Below are 27,700 nucleotides of genomic sequence, written 5' to 3' on the forward strand. Positions count from 1 at the left end.
CTTTGTAATGACTACAGTCTTAACAGGGTCCCTTTAATTACGGTTCCCACCATCTGACCGCCACAGAATTCAGGTCTTAACCGCAGATCTGTGAAAATATTTCCACTGCGATGGCAGACAGAAATAGAATAATTCCAAGCTGTTTTGGACGGGTGCCTAGCCGAAACTATGCAGCATTTGACTGACAAGAGGATGTAGTTCTTTATGGAAAGTGAATTTCTGAGGTCCTTTTCCAGCCTTTTAACAACACTCTAGTAAGTAGACGAGGGGGAAAGATCCCTGCTCGCAGCACTTCAGTTTGCAGTTGCTGGCTTTTCATTGTTTTTTTTCCTCCCTGCAGCTCCTTCTATTTAGCAAGGAATAAACATCTGTCTTCGGTCTACCATCTCTGCTGGCTTTGCATAGCTGGTTCAGGAGCTGGTGAGTATTAGCGACTTCATTTGAATGAAAGCATGGGATGGGGAGGGGGGATGGAGCTACAACGGGAGAAAGCAGAGTACCTCAGCCAGATGTTTGAAAGCTGTGCTTCATAAAAGGCCAAGGGCCTCTGCTTTGGATGAGTTTTGAGTGCTCTGGGATGCTGTCTCTGGTGGGTTACTTGTGCACATCTTGGAGAGGCTGCAGTGATGTTTAATCAGTTTCAGTGGTTCAAATAGGGCAAAGAGTGCAGTGAGAGTTCCCCTTATTCCTCTCAGCTGAAGGATGGAGAATGACTGTATTGCACTCTTATTTCTGCACTTCCACCATCCCCTAAACAGCACTGGCTTTTTAATTTATGAAGTTTAGGAAGGTACTAGCTATCTAGTTATTATTTCTTGGATTTCTTTTAGCAAAGAATGAAACACTGCATGCAGAATGCTTCTTAATGTTACCGGAGAATCGTGCACCAAGTCAGCATTTGGCTAGCCGCTGTCAGAAACGCCCAGCAACAATGCCTAGGGATGTGCTGCCATTCGTTTCATTTCATTTCAATTAGTACTCACTAAAAAAAAAAAAATAAAAAAAAAAAAATTAGTGCACTAAAACAGAAGAAAATGAAGAAAGAAAAAAAAAACCCAAACAAACCTCCAAACACGAACCCTCACCCAAACAAACCAAAAAAAGAAAAATTAAAACTTTTTGGCTGCACACCCTATATGCAAACCTCAGAAAGAGTAAGAAACCACCGGGGCACGGTAGGTTGTCGTCTTTACTGGAGAACCTTGCTGACTCAGAACTACGCATTGGGTTGAACAGTAATCCCCTTAGCCAAGTTGGGTTGTAGCTAGTTTTCTTCCACTCCCTTTTGAATAATAGTAAAAGAAATTATGTGGTCACTCACCTGCTTGCAGACATTTGTCTAGGTCTAGCAATTGATATTTAATAGGAGCAATTCTGAGAGCAGCCCCGGTTTCACGGGTACTTTCTATCTGTGGATCTGCAAGCAACTTTTCAAAGGGAAACTCGCCACAGAGTTTTGTTTTTTTTTTGCTTTGAAAATGTGGGCCGGCGAGAATGGCTGGTACAGAAGTGTATATGCGTGGTAGAATATATGTCTGGGGACTTGAGATGAAATGCAAGCACATACCTCTGCATTCTCACCCTAACCCTGCCCCAGACCCACTCTCAGGCAGATACAGTAAAGTTCGCGGGAGAGATGGCGAGCGCCCAGTGTCCTGTGCGCGCGATTCAGTAATCTAAAATATTTAAATTAGGGCCGGCGGTAAAAAGAGGCACTAGGGACCCTAGCGCGTCCCTAGCACCTCTTTTTGGACAGGAGCAGCGGCTGTCAGCAGGTTTGACAGCCGACGCTCAATTTTGCTGGCGTCGGTTCTAGAGCCCGCTGACAGGCACGGGTTCGGAAACCGGACACCGGCAAAATTGAGCGTCCGGTTTTCAACCCACGAGCCTGTTTAAATTTTTTTTTTTTTAAACTTTCGGGACCTCCGATTTAATATCGCCATGATATTAAGTTGGAGGGTGCACAGAAAAGCAGTTTTCACTGCTTTTCCGTGCACTTCCCTGGCGACAGCAGAAATTAATGCCTACATTTGGGTGGGCGCTAATTTCTGAAAGTAAAATGTGCGGCTTGGCTGCACATTTTGCTTTCTGGATCACGCGGGAATGACTAATAGGGCCATCAACATGCATTTGCATATTGCGGGCGCTAATAGTCTCAGGGGGTTGGACGCGCGTTTTCGACGCGCTATTACCCCTTACTGAATAAGGGGTAAAGCTAGCGCGTCGAAAACGCGCGTCCAAATGCAGGTTAACAGTGCGCTCCCCTGGAGCGCTTTGTACTGTATCGGCCTGTCTGTGTGCTGTGAAACACCGCGGGGGTGGGGTGGGGGGTGGGGGTGTCACTTTCCAATGATTCCCATCTAGCTGCATTAATCTGTTTTAACGCGGTCAGATCTATCTGAAGATTTTCCTCCAAAAGGGTCAATATTTTCCGCCTCCCTGCAGAGCTTGCAGGTGCACGGGTATTTTATTTTGCCCGTGAGATGGCTAGCTGATTTTGAGAGAGAAACTCCCCATGGAGTTTCCTTTTATAAATTTGTTGGGCAGCCAGTGCCACGGGGAATCCGTGCCCCGTGCTTATTCTCCCCCTGGGGGGCGGGGGGGAGATTTTCAAAAGGGTTATTTCCATATGTGAACCACTCATTGACCTGCAGAAAGCACTTTGCAGATTGTGCTGAAAATGTCTACCTTTTCCGTTCCCGATGCGAGATATCTCCTTCTCATGGTAATGTACAGGAGATCACTACAGAACCCAATGTAACACCAATTCGGTGAGAAGTCAAACGTCAGCAACTGGGCTGCAGGTTAAGAAAGGCATTTATGAATTATTAGAGCTTTTCCTTCCCTTCAGTGAAGATTTAATTCCTGCTTAAATCTACTGTGCTCAACCGTTTCGAGGACTACTAGGTTGGTTCTTGATAGCTTGTGTTTGTGGCACTATGCTTCCCTGTAAACAGACTGTCACAGTGACAGAAGGATGTATATCTTAGTGGTCTAAAAATGCATTTAGGACAAAGCTCTGCCTATGATCACACTGGAGTACTGCCTAAGAGCCTGCGGCTGAACAGACTGGGGTTATATATTTTTCACATTTTTTTTTTTTTTTTGATGGGATCTTAGTTTCTTGCGACGTGGTCTTTGTTTGATAACATGACTACCGTAGTTTATGTTTCAGTGGAACTCATTTTATGGCCAACCATTTCATGCGAACAACCCCAAAATGAACCGACTCGGCTCCATGTGGGTTGGTGCACAAATTAAGCAGCAGGATACACAGAGGAGTGCATGTTGTGTGCGCGCGCAAGGACGCTGAGGGCCATAATGTCCCTCACCATTGCGGCATTACATCAAAACTCTGCACCCACAATTAGTTGGTTGCTATTACGAAATTCTTGCTGGTTCACTCTGATGCCTCACTTTGAATCTGAGGCGAAGTACCAGATATTGTTCTGACGGCTTGCCATTAGTCCTCAGAGAATTATGAAAACTGTTATTTTAGAATATACCACATACTGGGGGGCTTCTGTACTTTGCATCTATGCTAGAATATAGATTATATTCAGCCATAATGCTTTCACATACCTATTTTGTAAATATCCAGAATCCTTCTGAATGGCTCTTTTGGTTAATTGAGCTTGGTCTGATTCTCCTCTTACCTATATTACCTGACAGAGGTCTTTGTAGAAGGGACTCATGGAAAAGTTGAATTGTCATTTATCCAGCTACAATGGCTGAGCAGAATTTTCTTTGAGATCAAAAGGTTATTTATTTATTTAGATTTATATTCTGCTTTTCGCACTTTTTTTCCAGCGCTTTAAAGTGGATTACATTCAGGTACTGTAGGTGTTTTCCTATCCCCAGAAGGCTTACAATCTAAGGGGCAGATTTTAAAACGTTGCGTGCGCTCACACATGGATGCGCGATTTTATAACATGCGCGTGCATGTTATAAAATGCCGGTTCGGCACGCGCAAGGGGGAGGGAACAGATCTGCCATTACGCGTGGCGAAGCATCGGGGCCTTCCCCAGTTCCCTCCCAGTCCGCTCCAATTAAGGAGCGGACTGGGAGGGAACTTCCCGACCCACTAGCCTAAAATCCCTTCCCCTATCCTGCCCTCCCCCCCCTATCCCTAGCCTAATTACCCCCAAATTTGTTATCCTACCTTTTGGCTCCTGCTTCCGAGCAGGAGCAAGTTGTGAGTGCCGGCACATTGCTGGCGCGCGATCCCCTGGCACAGCGGGAAACGGCCGCTGTGCTGGGCGCCTCTAGCCCCCACCCCCAGATGGCCCCTTTGATTAGCCCCGGGACTTACACGCGTCCCGGGGGTTTACGCGCGTGGCCAGGCCCTTTGAAAATCGGCCTAGCACGCGTTAGGCCCAGATTTTACACGTGTAAGTTTTTTAAATCCGGCCTTAAATTTGTACCTGAGGCAATGGAGGGTAAAGTGACTTGCCCAAGTATCTTCCATGACCAGCAACGCTATGGGGTAGATTTTCAAAAGGGTGCAGCTAGTTAACTTTGAGAGGTAGCTAGCTAGATCTGAGCATTGACAGTTTTATCCATAGAGTGGCGAATTATAGCTGCTTTTTTTTTTTCACTAGGTGGCTAAATGTGATGCTCAAGATGGAGGTATTCCCAGGTGCATGGCTGAGTCAGAATAAAGGGATAGGGGAAGGATATTAGATGGTGAGGTCATTTTCAGCACTAGCCAATTTAATGGGATCATATACTAAGCAGCGGTGAGGATTTAGCACATGGTAAACTGGGTCTTAAATGTGTTACCATAGAGATAATGCACAAAATTACAAAGTCTGTAAGTTATCCACCACTCCAAAAACCTGGCGCAATGTGGGTAATAAAATGAGCTGATTTGCATGTAAATCAGCTGATTAATAGGGAAATAAAATAACCCAGCTTGCCGAGAGGTCCGCAAGCCACATTATTTTAAGGAAACTTAGCTTTACCTCCAGAAGTGTATCTACTTTTTCTGGGAGGACGGAGACACTAATGCATGTCCCAGTGCTCCTGGCACCCAGACTCCTCCTCCTCCCCTCCATCCCTAGTGCTAACATTCACCATGTGCCATGCACCTCTCCTGAGGCAGCAAAAGTTGTCAAAATTAAACCAAAATATCAATAGGGGCCATGCCCCCCCCCCACCAGTCCAAAACTCTGCCCCCACTCCCCTACCTTTCTTCTCCTAAACCCCCTTGATGCCACCGGACCAGTACCTGACAGTCCCTGGGTAGTCCAGCAGTGTAGCTAAACGGGGCAAAAGGGCACCTGAGATCAGCCAACACCATTGTGGAATTGGCACAGCTGGACCCAGAGGCCTAGGGGGCGCTCTGGCAGCACTGCTGAGCCATCAGGGAGTTTCAGGTACTGGTCTGAGGGCATCGGAGGGCAGGGATTGGTGGACAGTGGGTCACCTTCTTTACACAAATAGGGTGGGGGTTTATGACTTGGGCATGGGTTTGCTTTATTTTTTACAACTTTTGCTGCCTTGGGGGGGGGGGGGGGCAGCAGGGAAGGGAAGGGAATGGAGAAGGGATCTCCTTAGACCCCCATGGGTTAGAGCACCAGGAATGGGGGAAGTCTGGGGTCTGCTCAGGCCCTTTAAATGATGGGATGCGAGACCAGCATCATGCCATGCCACTTGGCTGTGGTATTTTACCCTAGCTTAGTGAATTCTGGGGTAATTTTCCCTGCGGGGAAAATATTGCAACTTAGTAAATGACCTCCGAAGGTAGCTGCCTGTCTCCGACTGCAGAAACAGCAGGCTTACACAGAGTCAGCAAATTTCATAGCTGGCTAGATTTAGGTGATTTTTCAGTTGCAACCCAATCAGTTGAAATGTCTCTTAACTCAAGTCGGCCAACTGAATATTGACTACTATGTGCTTGGGGAAGGCAATATTCAGATGCCATTTGGCCACATAAATGCCAATGTAATTGGATAAAATTGCTAAGAACTGTCCCGTCTTAACCTGACTAAAATTACATATGGGGTTCCACAATGCCTTTACTTTTAAGTGCATTAGGATGAGACGTTCCTAGGGTGTCTACGTTGGAGGAGAATAACGCGCCCAGATGGGTGCAGACTGATAATGTCAGCGGGGAGGGATCGGAACATTTATAGCCCGGATGCAGGAGCAAAGTTGGGCAACAGAAGGGTCCGTTTGGCGGTCGCCTTCCCTCTCCACACCCTGCCTGAGCACAGAAATGAAAAACAAAGTCTAATGCCATGCCACAAGTAGTTTTCTAGAAGAAATTCATGGGAAGACTAATTTACATATATCCCATTCTAAAGTCTGACCACATCTTGGATAAACAGCAGGATTCATTGAAGGCAAGCACGCAGAATTTATTTTTCTATTTGTCCATTCCTCTTCATTTATTTTCTTAACTCTCTGCAGGCCTGCCTTGCAACGTGCAGAATAAAGAAAAATTTAGGTAATGGTAGGAGATGGACTGGTCGTGTGAGGTACCTTTGTTATTAGTAGAAGGTTTAATGGCAAGTTTTATGCCAAGTATAATACCCTCGGTGTACAGGGCAACCAACAAGCCTGCCAGTATATATATATCTTGCTTCAACGTAACATAAAATATAAGCCCTGGCATTCTCTGGTTTCCTTTAAGTATACCTCTGTAGTGGCCTTGGCTTAAGGTCTGCTCTGAAAAAGAAATACTGCAAAAATGTACAAATTCAGCGTTTGGCAGAAAACCTCTCGTTTTACTTCTGTCTGCAAGATAACTTGGTTCAGTAACAGGATCCAGACTGGGTGGGAGGGAAAGCATCCAGTGGAAAGCCTGCATAAGCCATAGAGAAAAACGATCTTTTTTTTTTTTCTCTCTCCTGTGAAACAAGAAGGGCAGCTGCAAGCCACTCGTGGATTTTCTCAGTAGCAGCTCGGTAGAAAAGACTGAAACACACCTTATTATTATCAACACCTCATGGCGGTAAGTGGAGCCCAGGGGAAGTTGCTATTTTATTTTATTTTTTTGTTCTCCAGTGGCGATGCCACGCTCCTCGGCGACCGACCGCCTCCGAGAAACTGAGCTCGTGTGCGCGACACGGGCCACTGCATTCTACGGTCACTTACCGCGCTGGCCACTGAAAGGAAGCGGGTTGCTGTGGGCGATCCACAGGCCTGCGGTGACCGAGCATAGGAAACGTGGACTGGCTGTATTGCTTTCGACTGATTCAAGTGTGGGTTCCCTAGGAGTGCTAGTTACCCATCATTTATAGCCCGAGGTTGTTTTAAAGTGAAGGAGTTCAAGTCGGAGATGGAAGTAATGTACTAGATGATGGCAGATTAATGCTCAATTAGCCCACCCAGTGTATATCTACGCTGCTCTAGCTAAGAATATACCCCAGTCGTCAGCGGTCTGAGTAGCAGCAGCTTGACTGACTGCGTCCCTTAATTAATTAATTAATTTAGACATTTTATATTCCATCGTTCCATATAAAAGATCTCAACAGTTTACAACAGTAACATTTTTAGTTATAAATTAACAGGTAATAACAGGTAAAGGAGGTAGTTTTCATAAATAGGCACTGACATCTATCTTTCGAATTGTTCTGGTTTGAGTTGAATCAAGGTTTAAGACATGGTCAAGGGTAAAGAAAGTTAAAACAGAATATAATAAAATAAAATGATATAATAGATTTTGCATTTACTTATTACTTTGTATCGATTCTTTCATTCTCTTCTGCTTCACTTAGTATCTTTTGACCTTCTCGTTATCGTTTCTTTCTACATTCAGGATTTTTGTCAGGTTATATGCGTTTTTGAAATCCCATATTTTTAGCTCACATTTAAATCTCTTTCTGTCTCGTATTAATCTTAGCATCTCGGGCAGGGAATTCCATAGCTTTGAACCCGCTATGGAAAACACGCAATCCCTTTCTTGTGTCAGGTGTGGGAACAGTCAATAGCCCTTTATTTTGCGATCTTAGTGTTCGCTGAGTTGTATTGTTACTCCTATCATACTGGTGTTGCTGGAATTCATGATTTTCAATATTTGTGTTAATGCCTTAAAATGTATTTGAGCCTGTACTAGCAGCCAGTGCAGAGAGATCAGCGAGGGGGTAATGTGATCACATTTGCTCATTCCTAACAAAAGTCTTGCTGAGGCATTTTATAATAATTGTAATGGCTGTAATAGACATGTTGGAAGACCGAGTAATAATGAGTTACAGTAGTCTAGGTTTGAGAAAATTAGGGTTTGCAAGACAGTACGAAGGTCCTCGAATGTTAATAAGGGTTTCAATCTTTGAAATATGTTCAACTTGGCGTAACATGTTGTAACTAATTTATTGATGTGTTTTTTCATCGTAAGGCTCTCGTCAAGCTGGGCACCTAGATCCCATACTTGATTTGATGTAGTAATTTGGAAATTGCCCAGGTCTAGAGCTGGCGGATTTTCTATCGAAGAGTTATTGCTTAACCAAATGATTTCAGTCTTTTTGGGGGTTTAATGTTAGTTTAAGATGTGTTAGCTCCTGTTGTATTGCTTTCATATATGTTGAAAGTGTCGATACTGTATTTCCAAATGATTTGGAGAATGGAATGTAAAATTGTATGTGTACAGATTTATTCCCATACTTGGATTAATATGTGCGGGTTTTATATAGGGAGAGATTCTCAGGCTCCCTACACCCTTATCTTTCACCCAGACTCTCAGCTCTGTTCCTATCACTGTCTTCTGTAATGTATCTGCCTAGGCTTGCCACCTCTGCTGCTAGGTTATTCCTAGTGCTGTAGAAACCCCGAATAAAAATGACAGACCCAGTATAAATTCACCTATTTCCTTGGACTGTGCGAGATGCTGCTTGCATTCATAGGTTGGAGTGACTGAAGTCTTGTTAAGATATATCAAGTTTGTAACCATAGGTCACATATATGAAGTGGTTCTCTTTTCTTTTTTTACCTTTTTTGAAATATGCAAATAAAAAACAATCTCTGAAGCAACGGACTCCGTTTCTCCTCTCTAACTGCCCGACACTGTATCAGGGTTTGATATTTTGGTGCCTTATTGCCTTATCTAATTTAAGTTTAGTTGGCTCCTCACAAATGCATTTTTCTGAATATTGATTGTTCTAGAGTGACAAAGCTGTTGTTTAAGTCATTCATTTGGAGAGCTTTTATTTATTGCCTATACCTTGGCGAATTGTAACAATGGATCCCATGGATTCATGTTGCTTAACTTGTTTGTATAATAATAAATAATTTCCTTATTGCTTTTTTACTCTTCTATGAGTCCCCGTTTCTAAGTAGACTTGAGATTGTTCCAGTTTAAATTTTTTTTATTTTGTTTTGAAATTTATTTTTCACTCGGATTGATATTTCTTCAATACATGTATTTAGTTGTAGTGCAAACACTTGATAAATACAAATATTTTTTTTTAAAAAAGATCATAACTTTTAAATAAGCAAACCAGTTTAAACTGTGAAAGTTTATTGGACTATTCGCTCCCAGTGACTTGATGCTATCTATGCAAGTTAAAAATACATGAAATCCATTTTGATATTAACCATCACTTAGGGAGAGATGTATCAAATGTCTCTTCCAGTTTTGCACCTGGCATTTTTTCCATTGATGAGCATGCATCAATTTTTGCAGTGGATCAAACGCTTAATATAGCTTCCTCTTAGCGTTTGCAACTGGACTTAGGTAATGCATTCAATTTAAAGTGAAAGAAACTTGTTTGAAATTATGTGCAAGGGACCTATTTTCTGCACAGTTAACACTTCACTTATCAGCCATGGGAGAACTCTCTGCAGATTGTTATATTTTGTCCACATTTCCTCTTACTGCAGGAAAAGTAATTTCCTTCCTACACTGAATTCTCCGGAGTCTGATCTGTACCTGTGGGAACTGTGCCATGGCATTCCCCCAGGGAGGATCAGTAGCAGAGCTAATAAGCAAACTATCAATTTACGCCAAGCCGCCAATAACAGTGCCATTTTTTCAATAGGCCCTGCTCGTTTCTTGTTCTCTTTCCATTTTTTCACTATGCCTAATGCTTGATCCTTCTGCCAGAGTTTTAAAAATGGATTTGAAGAAGCAGATTTCAGTGACTTCTGTGGATACTCTTATTTTTGTGCAAGACGTTTCTTCTGTTTTATTATTTATCAGTAACACTGAAATGAGATCGGGGTAGCAGAAACATTGAGCCTGGTAAGAGCTGAAGTGCAATTTTTGTTTCTAATAGCAAGGTAAACATGTAGTGGAAAGAGCCAAAGTAGCTTTCTTATAGCTCACTGAATAAGATATCATGTTTATATGCAATAAATATACTGTATACGTTTTTGAGAATAAGTCTGCAAGGATTGCAGGTTTATAATAAACTTCTGATGACATTTTACTACAAAATCCTCTATGGCAAACAAAGAAACATAAGGAGCATAGTTGAACCCATATTTCTATAAAATGTTTATAATGAGGTCCTCATTTCATTTCTAAATGGGCTTGACATGCATTTTCTATTGTTTACCTCAATGTCCTTTGAGATGAACTGTATAATGAGACAGGAAGGTAGGTCTATCAGAAGTATCCAAAGTTGATGACGTTCATCAGTTTTTGAGATGTAGGGTCATTCTTCAGAGGTGGTTAACTTGAGAGAAGTCCAAAACTCCCCAAATGCATTTCTGACCCATCCAAGGGGAGGCTGAAGGAGGACTATGCAAAGGAAAGAGGAAATCGAGCAGATGTTTCTATGAGTGAGTGGTTGAGCAATGCCATCTTATGCCAATGTTTTAAATTTTACTGCAATAATATATAGCTTTCAAAATACTACCAGAAACCAGGCTCCTGGAAACTAGGAAACGAGCATGAGGGCTTTAATTCTTAAATGTATTTTTACTACAGGTACAGAATGGGAAAAGTGGTTTTCATAAGCTTAATTTAAAGTTTTATTTTAAACACATGAATGAAAGAATCAACACATTTCTTATTTATTACTGGTTTAATCATTTAGAACAAAATCTATATTTTCCAAATGGGAATAACACTTTTACATAGAAACTGTAATCCTCTAATGCTACTGCTATATACTGAGAGCCAGAAAATTCTAAATTCCTCCAGCTCTCTTTTTTTATATTCCCCCAAAAAGCAGGAAGAACAGCATAGATATAATGTTCTTAACATGCCACACACTTCTATGAAATGGCATAACATCAGACCAAGTTCCTGGAAATACTAGTCTTTGAATTGTACATGTGTGCTGCGTTTCTGTGTTATTACTGGCACTGCATTCCAGAAAGGGCAGAAGTATTGGCTAATTATGTCTTTTGTACAGTACCTGGCCTGGTGACGGAAATGAGTCAACATTCAAAAATCAAAGAGTTAGGAAAGTTGGAACTTTAGAGAGTTTCCTGTCTTTTTTGAACCTTTGGCGACTATTCTCAGAGCAGGCTACAAACTTCATTTTGTGAAAAGTTTTAACAGGGGAGACACAGGATATATGTTGAATAGTGTAAAATCAAACCATCTCTCTCTTGCTCTCTCTCAATCAGTTTTCACAAAATGAAATTTGTAGCCTATTGTGAGAATAGTCACCAAAGGTTCAAAACATGCCATTTTATAGAAGTATGACATGTCAAGAACATTATATTTATACTGTTCCTGCTGCTTTATTTTGGAAAAAAAAACCCCAAAATAGTAGAGGAACAGAGTTTCCTGGCTCTTGGGAGTTTATGCCAGCCTGTGATTAAATGCGTGCTTTACATGCTTGAGCTGACCATGGCACTTTAGAGGCATGGAACTGAAAGGTTATCTGTGAAGAAATAGTTGCTGATGGAAACTAAAGACACTGTTTGCTGCAAATATTTGGCCAGGTTTTTGTATTTGGGTAATCCAGCAGGTGTTTGGAGCAGAGCAACTGCACATAGATTTGATGTTTAAATCTAATGTGACATTTTGCATCCATTTTTCAGTCTACAGGTTTTGCAGGTGCAAGCATGAGTCTTTTGTACCCATGAACCTTGAAGCTAATTTTCAAAGAAAAACTACAGGCAGAAACATGCCTGCAAAACATTGCGCATAGATTTAAATATCAGATGTACATGCATTGTTTTTCTATCACACTCTCTCCCCACTTCTGGGAATGCATACTCTCAATCTGGCTGAAAGAATCCAATTTTTTTAGCCAGAATGAGTTAGGACATTTTGAAACAGGGCAATCTACCCATGTAAATGTTTATCCAGGCATATCACTTAATTTACATACCCCTGGCAGAATTTGTAAGATGTGTAGCATTTTAAGAAAACATGAGTGATAAAAAAAAAAATGTCTGTTATTTTTAATGAGGTCAATATTCAAAGCTGGTCGATTAAGTAACTTAGCTGGATATAACTTATCCGACTAAGTTATGATATATATTCAGTGGCATGGTGAAGCTGCTGAATGTGTGTGTAAATGTGCGCACTTCACCAGATAAGTCTACCTGGCTAAGCTTAGACCTGTTCTAGCGGTGTCTAAACTTAGACATACACTTATATGCCTAACTCCGAATAGCCACCCAATGCATGCCCACATTTTTTGTGGGCACGTACTTAGGCGCATAAGTCCCACTTATCTGTATGAAAAGCGCTTTGAATATTGATCTCCTCATGTTTCAGATTAAAACTATTATGCATCACAAAATTGCATACTCATTAAACAAACCATAGCAATAAGGAAAATAATAAAATGGTCCTGTTCAAAAATTTACATACCCTTGAATGTTTGGGCTGATAATATACCTTCAAGTTGACACACACAGGTTGAGATGTCAATGAAGGGTAGGTATCCAAACTTGTGCCTTGTTTGATTGTAATTAGTGTCCATGTATATACAGTTAATGAGTTTCTTAGCTCTTGAGAAACCCTTCTGCATTTCATCCAGGGCTTTAATGTCTTTGGTGGTTACTGAAGCATGGGGAAAGCAAAAGCACTGTCAAAGGATCTGCAAGCAAAAGTAGTTCAACTTTATAAATCAGGAAAAGGATATAAAAAGATATCCAAAGATTTGAAAATGCCAATCAGTACTGTTCAAACTCTGGTCAAGACATGGGTTCTGTTAACTCCATGGCAGGCCAAGAAAGATTTCAGACAACTGTCAGGAAACTTTGTCAGGATGCAAAAAAAAAAAAAAACAACCCACAAGCAACTTCTAGTGAAATACAGACTTCTCTGAAACAAAGTGGTATGAGTGTTTCAGCATGCACAATAAAGAGATATTTGAACAAAAATGGGCTGCATGGTGGAGTTGCCAGAAAAAAAGCCATTGCTGCACCAATGCTCAAAACACCCTGCTTACAACACACCAGACAGCACCTAGAGAAGCCTCAGAACTTCTGGAACAAAATAATTTGGCGTGATGAGACCAAAATTGAACTTTATGGTCAGAATCATAAACGCTATGAAGAGAAGCACACTATCCCTACCGTGAAGCATGGAGGTGGAACTCTGCTGTTTTGAGGGGGTGAGCTACAGCAACACAGGGAATTTAGTCCAAATTAATGGCAGGATGAATGCAGCATCTTATCTGAAAATACTGGAGGAGAAGGTTCATTCATCAGCCAGGAAACTGCGCATGGGGCACACTTGGACTTTCGAACATGACAATGACCTGAAACATAAGACCAAGTCAACTCTTTGGTGGCTGCAGCAGAAGAAAGTGAAGGAAACGCTGGCAGCCACCACTTACTCCTGTGCTGGCGTCCTTTTGCTGGCCGCCCCCCTCCCCCTTTCCACCCTTTGACCTTCCACTTGTTACACTTTTACTTTGTCAAGTGACCACACTGAAACGGTTATTGGTATCAACAGGCCGCAGCTTTATTTTTCTTAACATATTAATCAACTTCCTTGGGCCACCCGAGCCGGTATGCTGTCCTTGACGGCCCGCCGTAACCAAGCCAGGCGTCCTTTTGCCCTGGGCCCCCGCGGAGTCCCCGCTCCCAGTCGGGGGTCCCGCCATTTGGCACATTCGGCGCTCCGCCTTTGCGCCCCCTCTGCGCGGACCGGCTCCCACGCCGTCCGGTGATGCCACCGGCACCACTTCCACTATATCCCCCGGCCCGGGTAACCGCCAAACACCCGCCACCAAGCTGCGACAATCACCCTCAACATTATACATATTTGTTTTGCTAACTGACACGTAATTGTTCTAGCTAATGACCCTGTACCAGCCTGCCTATCCTCCTTGCCTCTTCATTTGTTTTGAGGGCGGGTGGGTGGGTGTCGACCGCGTCTCCGATGCGGAGGGAAAAGGGCTGTCCCTCCCGCCTCGCGGCCCTTTTAAGGGGGTCTCCGCGTCATCGGCCCGCGCCGCTGTCGCCCGCCGATGACGCGGAGCCCAGTGTGGGGCGCGTCATCAGCGGCGCGCCTGTCGCCTCTGATGACCCGCCCCCTCCAGCACCCCGTGCATCCCCGCCTCCCTGACGGCCGCCGCACATCGCAGGTGGCGCGCCGTTACGGGGGCGGCTCGGCCAGTCGCCTCGAGCCTCCCTATTTCTGGAGTGGCCACCAGTCTCCTAACCTCAACATCAGTGAGCTACTTTGGGGAGAACTCAAACATGCAATGCATGCTAAACCACCAAAGAATGTACAGGATCTGGAGGCTTTTAGCCAAGAGGAATGGGCAGCTTTACCACGTGAGAAAATAAAGGGCCTCATTCTCAACTATCACAAAAGACCGCAAGTCATCACTGATGCAAAATGGGGCAATACACGATATTAAGAACTAAGGGTATGCAAACTTTTGAATAGAACCATTTTATTATTTCCCTTATTGCTATGGTTTGTTAATGAGCGTGCTATTCTGTGATGCATAACAGTTTAATTTGAAACACATTAAAAACAACAGACATGTTTTGTCTGATCAATCATATTTTCTTAAAGTGCTACACATCTTACAAATTCTGCCAGGGGTATGTAAACTTATGAGCACAACTGTACCTACTTACGGGCTGATACAGTACAGTGCGCTCCGACGGAGCACACTGTTAACCCTTGATTGGACGCTCGTTTTTGACACGCTAGCGTTACCCCTTATTCAGTAAGGGGCCAAAAACGCGCATCCAACCCCCCGAACCTAATAGCGCCCGCAACATGCAAATGCATGTTGATGGCCCTATTAGGTACTCCCGCGCGATTCAGAAAACAAAATGTGTAGCCAAGTCGCACATTTTGCTTTTAGAAATTAGCGCCTACCCTAAGGTAGGCGCTAATTTCTTCAGGCACCGGGAAAGTGCACAGAAAAGCAGTAAAAACTGTTTTTCTGTGCACCCTCCGACTTAATATCATGGCGATATTAAGTCTGAGGTCCCATAAGTTTCCAAAAGTAAAAAAAAAAATAAATTGACGTCGGCCCACGGCTGTCGGGTCGAAAACCGGATGCTCAATTTTGCCGGCGACCGGTTTCTGAGCCCATGACTGTCAGTGGGCTTCAGAACCGACGCCGGCAAAATTGAGCGTCGGCTGTCAAACCCGCTGACAGCCACCGCGCCAGTCCAAAAGGAGGCGCTAGGGACGCGCTAGTGTCCCTAGCGCCTCCTTTTGCCTGTTTTACCGCCGGACCTAATTTGAATAGTGAATCGCGCGCACAGGAGAGTGGCCTGTGCCCGCTCTCCCACAGACTTTACTGTATCAGCCCGTTAGTATTGTAGAGGTGTGCTAAAATTTTTTGAATAATTAAATAAATATTAATAGGGTTTATTAAGAATAGTCTTACTTTGTGTGGTTTACAGTGATCTGTTTTGCTTTAGATTTCTCCCATCAAAGGAACATGTTAGGCCTTTCTTTGAAGAATATCAATGTAGTGTAGGTATTATTCCCATTATAGCTTTTAAAACAGATTAACAAAACTAGTTCAGTTCAGGAGCCATTAAAATAGTTAACATCCACACTACAGGGTCATTAAAACTGCGATCAAACACTGAACTCAAAATCTGCTCATGCCATGTTTGAACTGGCGATCCTTGGATTTCCTCATCGCTGAACAGAGCCAGAATAAACAGAGAACCAAAAGGTGTCATTTCAGCTCCTCAGCTTGAAAAAATATGTGAGGATAGGGGAGGGACAAGGGACTTGCCAGCTCTAAGAGATGCACAGTGGAAAGGGGTTGATGGGAGCACAAGACAAGAGCCTTGGTAGCAGGGGATGTGTGAGAGAGCCACTGTTTGCAGCCACTGGCTTTAGGTAAGGTGACTCTGGCAGAAATAGGAAAAGTCATCTGAGAGGCTGCGTTTGAAAAACGGTTCAAATAACTTGCCACATAAGGAACCAGTCTAGCAGTACTAATGTATTGGCTTTTACATTTTTCAATTTGAATATGTGCTGGTAACTGATCTGGCAAGATAAAAAAGCCAAACAATCAAACGAGTGGAATACCAGCCAGCTGGCAAAATGTGGTTTCCGGTGCAGGTGGTTCCAAGCGCTTTGCTGCTAAATCTGAAGGTTGCTGGTTCAAGGTCAGCCAGACCTAACAAACCTTGAGAGTAGCTCTGTGGAGAACATTTTTAATTAAACCAGTTTGCAGTTTGTACAGGGCAATAAAATTCCCTTAATGTATCTTGTATCCATTTGGGTCTAGTAGCTACATGTTTTTGGAGGTTGGCGCTAGGCGCAATCGGCAACGAAAGCAGCCTTGTAAATGTCAAATCTATGAATGTGCAATTTAGGAATTTCTAAAAGGTTTTTTCTCTTAGATGGAAGAAGCTGGGAACAGTGTGTGATTGTCCCAGTGTCAGCACGTCACTGTATGACTTTTGGATCCTTGACCACAGAACAATGCACTGTATTGTGTTGCCAATTGATAAGAAAAATACTTCTCAAACACAATTCAAATGGATTATGAGTCCCAAGACATTAAACAGTACATGCTTGAGTACAGTTTCTTATTAATGAAGCAGAAAACAGACAACAGCTTGTGGTGATGACATAAAAAATGGTCAAGATGTTGAAACATGGGCAAATTAAAGAGAAAGCTGTGCGCAGAAAGCACTAGCTCACCATAGTTGCTAACCTTTGTATTGACGATGACATTTGATGATGATGAATACTAATATAAAACCTTTTATGTAACCGGTGCCAACTTTAGGGCTGTACAAACAGGGCACACACACAGGGGTGCTGCAGTTGTAGGGTTGATGCTCCAGATGGAGGGGTGGGTTGGGAATGACATGCTCCTTGGATCTCCATTCCACTGCGCCTAAGGCTGATCCTCTGTATGTAACCTTGCTTATCTCGTCTTCTGAACTATCCTTCCTCAGGCACTGTTTTTTAAAATGTTTCTCTCATTTGGTGGCCATAGCAACACACTTAAATGAGGTTTATTGCGTTTTGATTTATCTTTAACGAGTTTTATGTATGTAACTCTAGCTTGCTTCTCGTGTCTCCCATCTCTATTGTCTTCCATTTTTTTCTGTTCCTTTTATCTCTGATTTTTCCTTTCCATGTCTTCCAGGATCCTTCTTATTCATTTCTTTCTTTCTGCTTATTTATAGACACCAGATTTCAGTGGTGATTTTATTTAAGGAAAAAAAAAAAGGGTGCTATAAGAGCAATTTTCTGCACTTCAGAAAGGTTGTAGGTCGGCGATCTGGCATAACCTGGCAGAAAATCAGCACTGACCAAGAGGCTGTATCCTGTGGGAGGTCCATAAAAGTCAATTTGTTTTAGTAGCAGTCTGCTTTTGTACAGTAACTTCAGCTTTCTTCCTTGCAGTGGCAAATTTCTTAATGTCATTGTTGAAAATATTAGAGGTTTTGTTCTTGTTATTACAGATATTGGACATCCTGATGAGTCGATAATACATATTCATTTGTGGCAGGAGGACCAGACTGGATAATGAGGTAACTCAAAAACTATTACTTGCAGTTTGTTTGCATATTATTTCACCTCACTATTACTTGCATTATTACGTGCAATTACTTTCAAATTATTTCACCTCACTATTACTTGCATTATTACTTGCAATTACTTTCAAATTATTTCACCTCACTATTACTTGCATTATTACTTGCAATTACTTTCAAATTATTTCACGTCACTATTACCTGCATTATTACGTGCAATTACTTGCATATTATTTCACCTCACTATTACTTGCATTATTACGTGCAATTACTTGAATATTATTTCACCTCACTATTACTTGCATTACGTGTAATTACTTGCATATTATTTCACCTCACTATTACTTATTTTATTACTTATTTTTTAAGTTATTTATTGCTCTCATTAAGTTATTTTATTTATTTCCAAGTTAAATCTTCCCTGTTCTCTGTAAGACATTATTCTACATTCTGTCAATTTTATTGTTACAATGTAAACCGAATTGATTAGCAACTTTGTTGCTAGAACTTCGGTATATAAAACTGTTAAATAAATAAATAAATAAATTACTTGCATTAGTACGTGCAATTACTTGCATATTATTTCACCTCACTATTACTTGCATTATTACGTGCAATTACTTGCATATTATTTCACCTTACTATTACTTGCATTATTACGTGCAATTACTTGCATATTATTTCACCTCACTATTACTTGCAGATTGTTTGCACAGAACCTCCCAGTCTTTGCCAACCTTTCTGACTGGTTATAGTAGTGAGTATTAATAGCCTAGGCTGGGGATGGAGGCATCTGTAAGCTATAACTATATTTTAGGTACAGATCATCAAAATTCCCACTTTGTTTTGTCCCTCTGAGCCATTCCCACCCAGCTCCTCTGTTCTCTGCTCCTTGCAATCTCCCCCCTTCCATCTGTCACATCCTCAGTCAGTCACTTTCTACTGCAGCTGTCTCCTCTCCCTTCAGACATCCTATAATCCTGTCTTCTATTCCTGTATTTCTATTCTGACTTTTTCAAACAAAATTATGCAAGGTGGATTGCGATAGATCACATAAAACATCAAACTAAAAACAGTGAACATAATAAATCTAATTAGCATAAGTTTCTTTCATCTCAAGCCAATCTAGATTTGCTCCCATTCTGGTTTCCTCTTCATTCCTCAGGAACTGCTCTTGCCAAATTCTCTAGTGACCTCTTAGAGAGGTAATCTTCAAAAGGATTTACCTGCATAAGCTGCGGTTTTTGAAAGCTGTCTGGGAGTTTGTGTTTTGGGGGGGGGGGGGGGGGGGGGGAGTACTTGATTCTGTACATACATTTTCCCTGCACTTGAGACAGGCGTTCCAGGGGACAGTACATGTCACACTTTCTCGGGTGCAGGTATAACTTCCTGTACATACATGTACACATGCGCTCTGGGCGCACCCATGAATTTTCAAAGTGAACTTATGCCCATAAGCTCGTTTTAAGAACTTGGGCCAGTCTATGGGTATGGGGAGAGGCTGAGAGGGCAGGCAGGGAAGAAGGCAGGCCACCCGCATCTCCATGGGGAGGGAGATAGGCCTTCTCGCAGGCCCTAATTTTATATGCTATGAAGTTTTAATCACAAACAAAAATGCTGCATTCCTGAATATAATGAACAAGTACATAAAACTGTAAACTACTGTTGTTCACATTATTTACACAGAGGGCCAGATATTCAAATCTACGCCCAATTTTATAACATGCGCACGCAGCCGCGTGCGCATGTTATAAAATCCGGGATCGGCGCACATAAGGGGGTGCACACTTGCGTGCGCCGAGCCCTAGGGGAGCCCCGATGGCTTTCCCCGTTCCCTCTGAGGCCTCCAGATCCTGTACATTCTTTGGTTCCTCGGAGGGAACTTTCCTTCTGCTCCCCCCATGTCCCCTCCCTTCCCCTATCTAACCCGCCCCCCAGCCCTACCTAAATCCCCCCCACCTTTGTTTTTTAATTTACGCCTGCCTCTGGGCAGGCGTAACTTGCGCGTGCCGGCCAGCTGCCGGTGCCGGAGGCATTGGTCCCGCCCCCAGACCAGCGCCCCGCCCACGCCCCTTCCCACCTCAGGACCAGTGCCCCACCTATGACCCCGCCCCCCTTCCTGCCCCTTTTTCAAAGGTCCCGGGGCTTGCTCCCTATTTTGCATGTCCCGGGGCTTGCACACGCCGCCGAACCTATGCAAAATAAGCTCGGCGTGCGCAGGGGCAGGTTTTCGGAGTTACGCGTGTAACCCTTTGAAAATCTACCCCAGAATGATTTTAACTCATGGGGCTTTGAAGATATCCTCTAACTTGAGCAAAAGAATGAGCACTTCTGCTTGTGGAATTTTGTTGTGTTAAGTGATTAATACATTTTAATAAATGAAATGAAAATGAAAATAATTCCCAGAGAAAAGTCACAGGGATTTAAAGGGTGAACTGTTGATCTTAATTCACGTCATCCCTCATCGTAGACCTCCCTCTCAATTTTGTGATGGATTTCAAGTCAATATGTTCAGTTTATCATCGGCAGTAAATGTTGACCCAGGGATTTTCAGATTGGAAAGAAGTTATTTGTATTTGTGTTCTGGAGCGAATGTTGATGTCCTGAAAATAAAAACTGCAAGAGACGGTTTGACATTTTGCTGTACAATCCATAGCCATACAACTGCATTTGCTTTTTCTGTAAATTTGTCCCAGACCACGACCCAAATCCCAACAAATATATCTCAAAATATAGCTAGGGAGTGATTTGTCAGAGACATATTGAAGCCTTTGAGATAAGGCATGGTATTTCACCCTCGTCATGTGCAGTGTTTGTTTTCTTTCATCCATGTTGTGCTTTTTTTTTTTTTTTTTTTTAGTTTACTGCTTGAAAATGGAATTAATTTTGCACTTTTGAAAGAAATCAACAACTGTGCTTGGATCACTGTTGTATCCATTGGAAAGCTAATTTTCCATGGGTGCAATTTATTCTGCTAAACTTGCTGTTAGCTTTGCAATTATTGTACCAGGTCATGGTAGAGAGCTTGCAGATTTATTATTTACATAAATGACTTTCTTTTCTTTTAGTTATCATCTCTTGCTAATGTTTAATGTGTGCAGAAAGAAAACTTAGCAGATAGAAGAGGGCATGTGTATAGCTAATAGCTAAGAAAGTCATGTCTGTCTGTCAGCAACCGGCGGGGGTGTGCACCTGTGCACCAGTGTGTATCTGCACCCCACTGGCCGCCGAGGAATGTTCATATGTAGTTCGGAAAGGATGTGTGTTCTTGCCCGTGTCAGAGATATGTGGGTGCACTCTGTTGTGAAAAAATGGGACATGTTGTGGCTCCCAGCCGCAGCTGGCCACGGCCGGTCCCCCCTACCTCCTCTGACGCGTTTACTCCTCTGGCCGGTGCGGTGTGCCCCGCTCCAGAGCTGGCCGGCTGCGGCCTCCCACATGGCTCTGAATGCCGCCGTCCTCCTTCCAGTGGGGCTCTCCCTAGGTGCGCGGGCGCGCGGAAGATCCCGCCTCTTAAAGAGGCCGCGGCATGAAACTTCGGCCAGGCCCCGATGGATGACGTCAGGACTGAGGAGTATTTAAACCCTGCCTCAGTTCCCAGATCCTTGCCTTTGCAGCAGGTCATCTCCTCGGAGTGCTAGTTGCTGTTCCTGACGTCTTCAGGTTCCTGATCCTATCCTTAGTTCCTGCCCATACCTGTGTTCCTGATTCCGTTCCTCTCCTCGTCCTCCAGTTCCTGTGCTTCCCCTCCTCGGCTTGATCTTCTGGTTCTGACTTTGGTTTGCTTCCTCGCCTTGCTTGTCTGCCGCCTGCCCCGGATCTTCTGATTGGACTCTCGTTCTGCACCTCTGCTGCCAGCCACGACCCGGACTCCTGACCTCGTCTTCGCCTACTGTTGCTCCAGTCCTCGTCGGGGTGACCCGCGCCTAAGACCTGCCGGTCCTGGCACCCAAGGGCTCAACCTGAGGGTGCTGGTATAGGTGTAGCTCCAGCCGGGTCGTCCTCACCTGTACCACCACCAGCCGGCGACGAGAACCATTGGGGACCGACCCTCAGAACCAACCGTCGTCCCGGTTCAAGGGTCCACAGTTTCAACAGGACAAGGGGGCTGTGTGCACATGGGGGGAGGGGAAAATAAGGGCAACAGAGCGATAAGGAGATGATGGCTGCCAGGTGACAGTGCTAGTTTCCTTCTTTGGTGCAAAGATTTGCTGATGGTTATGACTGCTTGACACTTCTGTAATGCTGTTCGATATAATCAGTGATGGAAAATTAAATCTGTCACAAACCGTGGGACTCGAACCAAGGACCCTGAGATTTAGGGCCAGATTCATTAAGAGGTCCATAACTCAGTGGGTTTGTTCAGGAATTAGCCAGACAAACCTAGGGTTTGCAACCTTCCACCCTTCTGAATGGGTAAGTTTTAAGTCAGGCAAGTCATTACTTGGACAAAAAAAAAAAGAGGTGGTGAAGAGGCGTTCTAGTGGGTGGGGACTAAACTTAGCTGGGTCGCACCGATATTTAGTGCTACCCAGATAAATCTATTCATGTAAATCTGACTGTGGGGTAGAGAAGGTACATTTACCTGAATAATGTTAAATCTAAACAGCTATATTCAGCATATAGCCAGGTACGTTAAGAAAACTCCTCACAGGCCAGCAGTGGCCGAATTCCGCCCCCCCCCCCCCAACCCTACAAAAATAGATTTAAAAAATGTGAGATAGTGCCTAAGCCCTACCTCCCTCCAAAAATATTAACAGTGTAAATAGGGTCGATCCCACCCCCCTCCTCCAACATAATCAAAGTATTAGTGAAAATGCCCACATGCTAAAAAAAAAAAAAAGTGTTAACAGCTGATGCAGTAAGCTAATGGTATGCTAATATATCAGGAGTTTAAAAAAGCCCACTAACCTGAAAATGTGTGCAGGAGGGCAGCTAAGCATGGCCAAAACATGATTTATGAACATAAATCTCAAGTACATGACCCCTGCTCAATGAACTCCATAGACTAACACTAGCCCCTGAAACTTTACTCTGCCTCTGATCAAGATTTAAATTCTCCGCATTAAGAAAACCTGAGTTATGCGTATGCACCTCTCTGCACTGGAGAGTAATAGCTAATCCCTAGATAAACATGGGCTTTCCATGGAGGCATGCAAATCTGTTCACATGCTTTTACTCATATTTGTGTACCTATTTTTGTGTGCCAAACTCCTTGTTAAATTATGAGTAATGTTGTGCACATAAGCGCACATTAACATGTTCGCACAGCCGAGCACACCTTATTACACTGGGGGGGGGGGTGTACATTTTAAAAAACAGCACGCATGCATACTTTTGTTTGCGTATCTTTTAAAATCCGGGGTCGGCGCGCGCAAGGCTGTGCAAAATCGGCAGCCCGCACGCGCCGAGCCGCGCAGCCTGCCTCCGTTCCCTCCAAGGCCGCTCCGAAATTGGAGCGGCCTCGGAGGGAACTTTTTTTTTTTATCCCCCCCTACCTTGTTCGATCGAGTTACGCCTGCTGCTGGCAGGCGTAACTTGCGCGCGCCAGCTGGCCAGGCCCCGACACAGGCCGCTGTGTCAGGGCACTCGGCCACACCCCCAGACCGCCCCGGACCGCAGACACACCCCCCGGACCGCCCATTTTAGCAAGCCCCTGGATTTAAGCGCGTCCCAGGGCTTTGCGCGCGCCGGCGGCCCACTCAAAATAGGCGCGCCGGCATGCGAGTGCCCTGCGCGCGTAAATCCGGCAGGATTTACGCGCGCAGGGCTTTTAAAATCTCCCCCTGGGGCGTGATTCTCCATATCAGCAGGGTAGCAGCCTTAGCATGGTGGTTGCTATGAGGCCCTGGACCTAACGAAGCCTGGGCCCAGACTTCTACCCGCCTGACTGATTCTGGGAACAAGAAGAGCAAAAGCAGCCTTACCGTGGCCACTGGTATGAGGAAGTGGGCTACGACTGCGGTGGTGCTGGCTACCAGGAGCATTGACAGCAGACCTCATTTTGTACTGACTTGATGAATGGCGTATAACTCTCAAAAAACGAATCCCAAATACATGAAGTTAGTCCAGTATAAAGGTGATTCCTTCATCTCGCTTTTCGACCTTTATTTCTGCGTACCTGGGGGACTAACGCGGCAACCGTACCATTCTATTCATAATTATTCTGCAAATCAGTTTCTCTATTTTAGCATCTAAATATGGAAATCCCCGTCTTAAAGGAGAACCACCTTCAACATGAATGTAAACATGTGGATTGTGATAAGCAATAGCAACCTAACTTCGCAAGCACATTAAAAATATTATCATTTTTCAAGATTTTGTGAAACACTTAGATGTAAGATCCAATTAACATGAAGAGAACCAGGGATGGGCCCGGGTTTGCGTTGTATAAAGTCATCTGATTCCTTTTAAACTGGGAGATGGGGGGAAGGGGATTGGATAAGACAATTTGGAGATGATCCAGATCTGGGAGATTGTGGGGAAATGCAAACCCCAAATAATTAAGCTTGGCTCGGTTTGCCTTTTCAGCAATCCAGAGAACTCTCCTCTTCCCCCATGAGAGCAATGACATGAATCTCTAATTTTAATAATGAACAGCACTGTGCGGTAAATAAAGCTGAATAAGCCTTTTCTTAAATTTGAGAAGCTCCTCTCATCAATCCCATCTACCCCAAACCTCGTAAAGTATGAAGTCAGAAGAGAGGACCACAAGAAGTTGCCCACAATCAAATTATCCTTTTACATCCCTTGCTCCATTAAAACCAAACTATCCTGTGTGAAAAGTTATTCAAAACCATGTACAAAACCACCACATAATCTTCAAAATCCTCATTGAGGCCAGGAAATAAATAAGAACCCTCATAATTAAGCACTGACAACGACTCTTGCAGAAAACAACAAAAGAAAACAAATCAGAAGAGAAATCTAGGGGAAAATGGTAAATTCAATTCTGCAGACGTTATCAGTGATGCAATGTAATGCGTTTATTTTTATTTTGTTTTATTTTTACTGCTAATGTAGACTTGTCTCTGAGAAACCTAGAGGCATGGTGACTTGAGCCCAGTACAATAAACAGACCGTGTATTTATGCATGCAATGGCTTATCACAAAACAGTGCAGTGACCGAGCACATAAAAGTATGTACAGAACTACATTTTGTGCATTATTTTACACTCACAAAAAATAGCCATTCTGAGGGTAGAGCTGGGGATGGGGATCTGGAATTTACATGAATTCTTTGGATTTGAAAAAGGTGAATTTTTAAGTGCATAAAATTAGAATATAGGGAGGTAATTTTGCAAGGAGTTACACGTGTAAATGTAACATATCATAGCAATTTTAAAAATTCATTTATGCGCGTAAAGTGCACTTACACATGAACATCCTATGGACAATTCAATGGAATATATTGCAGCAATTTTCAAAAGCCCACTTACACGGGAAAAAGTGTATTTAAACGTGTAAAACCCAGTTTAAGGATGGTAACTGTCAAATGGGTGTGCTGGCGCACATATACACGTCTGCTTCAGCGCATCCCCAGAGACACGGCCATTTTATAACATCCATGCACATGTGCGCGCGTATTCTAAAATAGCCTAGGCGCGTGTATGCGTGTGCCTGATTTTAAGCTTGTGCGCGCCCAGCAGCGTAAATCAGCTTACAGATGATCAACTGCCTGTATTGTAAAACAGATCGTGTCCAGTCAAGGATCAGTTTCACCAGTTCATCCACTGTTCTCCTAGGTCCTCCCAAACGTCCTTTTATTCACCCTGCATTCCCCCCAGTTACCCTAGATACCTCAAACCCCTCACAGATGCCTGCATTTTTTTTTTTAACTTATATCTTCTCCATAGAAGTAAAGGTACGTAGTACTGTACCTGGGTGCAGTACTACATACCTTGTGTGCTCAAACTCCTGGCCCTGCCCCAGAACGCACCCCGCCCCTTTTTCTTCTAATGCGAGATGTGTACGCATCGGCACTTGTGTGTGCATCTGCCTACATTATAAAATAGGGTGGACATGCGCTAGTGTTAAAGGTGCGGGCATCTTCCAATTTTGGCGTGCGTCCCGCTTTTCAAGTTCACCTCTAAGCCTGTAGATGCTTTTAAAAATTACCCCCTTAAAGGTACATTAAAAAACACGCACGTGGGCGTCCGCGAGTGCGCCGTCCCCGGATACGCACACGGATACGCCGGCTTTATAATGTGCGCGCGCTGACGTGGGATAGGGCCTTTCTTCAGTTCCCTCCCAGTCTGCTCCAATAAAGGAGCGGACTGGGAGGGAACTTTCTAAAACCCCTCTAGCTCTCTGTTTTTTTTTTTTTTGTTTGTTTGTTTTTATACTTGCCGGCTCTCCGGAGCAGTCGTAGGTTGCGCATTCCGGCTGGCTGCCGGTGCGCGCTGTCCCGGCCTGCACAGACCCCCGCCCCTCTTTTCTGAAGCTGGTCTTCGGCACGTAGCTCCCGGTTTTAACGCGCGCCGGTCATTTAAAATTAAGCCTTAAGCGTGGACATAGTATCTACTCGTGTATTCCTTATTTTATAAAGTCCAAAATACACGCGAATGTTCACTTTCATGCGCACATATAAGGTGTTAGAAAGAGGCACTCCCAGGTGGGGCCAACAGTTACGGGTACAAGTTGCTACTTTAAAAAAACACACGAGTACATTTGCTAATGCATAAATTACTCAAATTTTTATAAAGCTACCCTCCCAGAGAACACAGAACATGCATACTCTAATTACTTAACAAGCACAGAATTAATAAAACCATTTTTTAATTTTTAGTGTCACTGGTAAAAGAGCATTGTGTTTTTTATTGCCAACTCTAATTAGAAACTTGTGTGCATGTGCCTGCACGCACATCTGCCTTCTCAGGAAGCCATGTGCTCCCACACAAATCTATAAATCAATGTAAAATATGGCTACACATAACAGCACAGTATGTCGATAGCTTATTGTTAGGCCTGGCCATGGATTAAAAAAAAATTATGGATTCTTGAATATTGGCATAATCTACCTGCCTGGTTATAAGCTTTTGTCATATCAAACAATTTGCCATGTGAGACAATGTAATGTAAACACTGCACTTCCCTAGTTCTAATTGAATAATTTACTGTAAATAGCTATCATTTACTTTCAGAACAGTAAGGGATCATTAGCCAAATGGATGTGAGCAAGTCCATGGCCTTTATGCGTTAGAGGCTCTAAAATGGAAACATCTAAATGGCACCATCAATACCACATGCTGAATTAAGTCACAAGCACTTAAAACTTCAAGTATTCATTCTTGTAAATTACAGACTCCTTCAGCTGAAAGAGAAGCAAACATTTACATAAAACATAGCATGCATTCCGTATCCCAAAATTTTTATTCTTAGTGCATTTGAATTACATTTAGATAAATACAGTTGAATCATGACTTTTACTTCCTTTTGATGTAATCCCCCTTCCATGAGTTTTTGCAAAGAAAATCCAGTTACAGTACTTTGCTAGTGGTTATGGTCCAAACTGGAGTTAGACTGGTGAGATTTCAACACGGTTTTCAAGATATATGAGGCACGCAAATGTGGTTGTTAAGAAGATAAGAAGTTGCCATACTGGGTCAGACTGACGGTCCATGAAGCCCAGCATCCTGTTTCCAACAGTGGCTAACCAGGTTGCAAGTAGTTGGCAAGTATCTAAATGTTAAATAGATCCATTACTACTAATGACAGCAATAGCAGTGGCTATTCCCTAAGGGATAGATTTTAAGATCTGCACGTGCACATGGATGCACCAATTTTATAACATGCACGCGCAGGGTGGGGATGTTAGCAAAATATGCCCGGCGACGCAATTGAGCCTCCCTCAGTT

General features: G+C 43.4%; 1 protein-coding gene across 1 annotated transcript in view; it reads left to right on the top strand.

The window, feature by feature from the left end:
- The first annotated feature begins 263 nt into the window (after positions 1 to 263).
- LOC115079473 (protein inscuteable homolog) overlaps positions 264 to 27,700 on the top strand; it is a 131,025-nt gene continuing 103,588 nt past the window's right edge. Inside the window, exons 1-2 of the mRNA XM_029583090.1 lie at positions 264 to 420; positions 17,773 to 17,841. The gene's annotated coding sequence lies outside the window, so the exon portion shown is untranslated. The remainder of the gene's footprint in view (positions 421 to 17,772; positions 17,842 to 27,700) is intronic.

This window comes from Rhinatrema bivittatum, chromosome 17, assembly GCF_901001135.1.
Source record: "Rhinatrema bivittatum chromosome 17, aRhiBiv1.1, whole genome shotgun sequence".
Lineage (NCBI taxonomy): Eukaryota > Metazoa > Chordata > Amphibia > Gymnophiona > Rhinatrematidae > Rhinatrema > Rhinatrema bivittatum.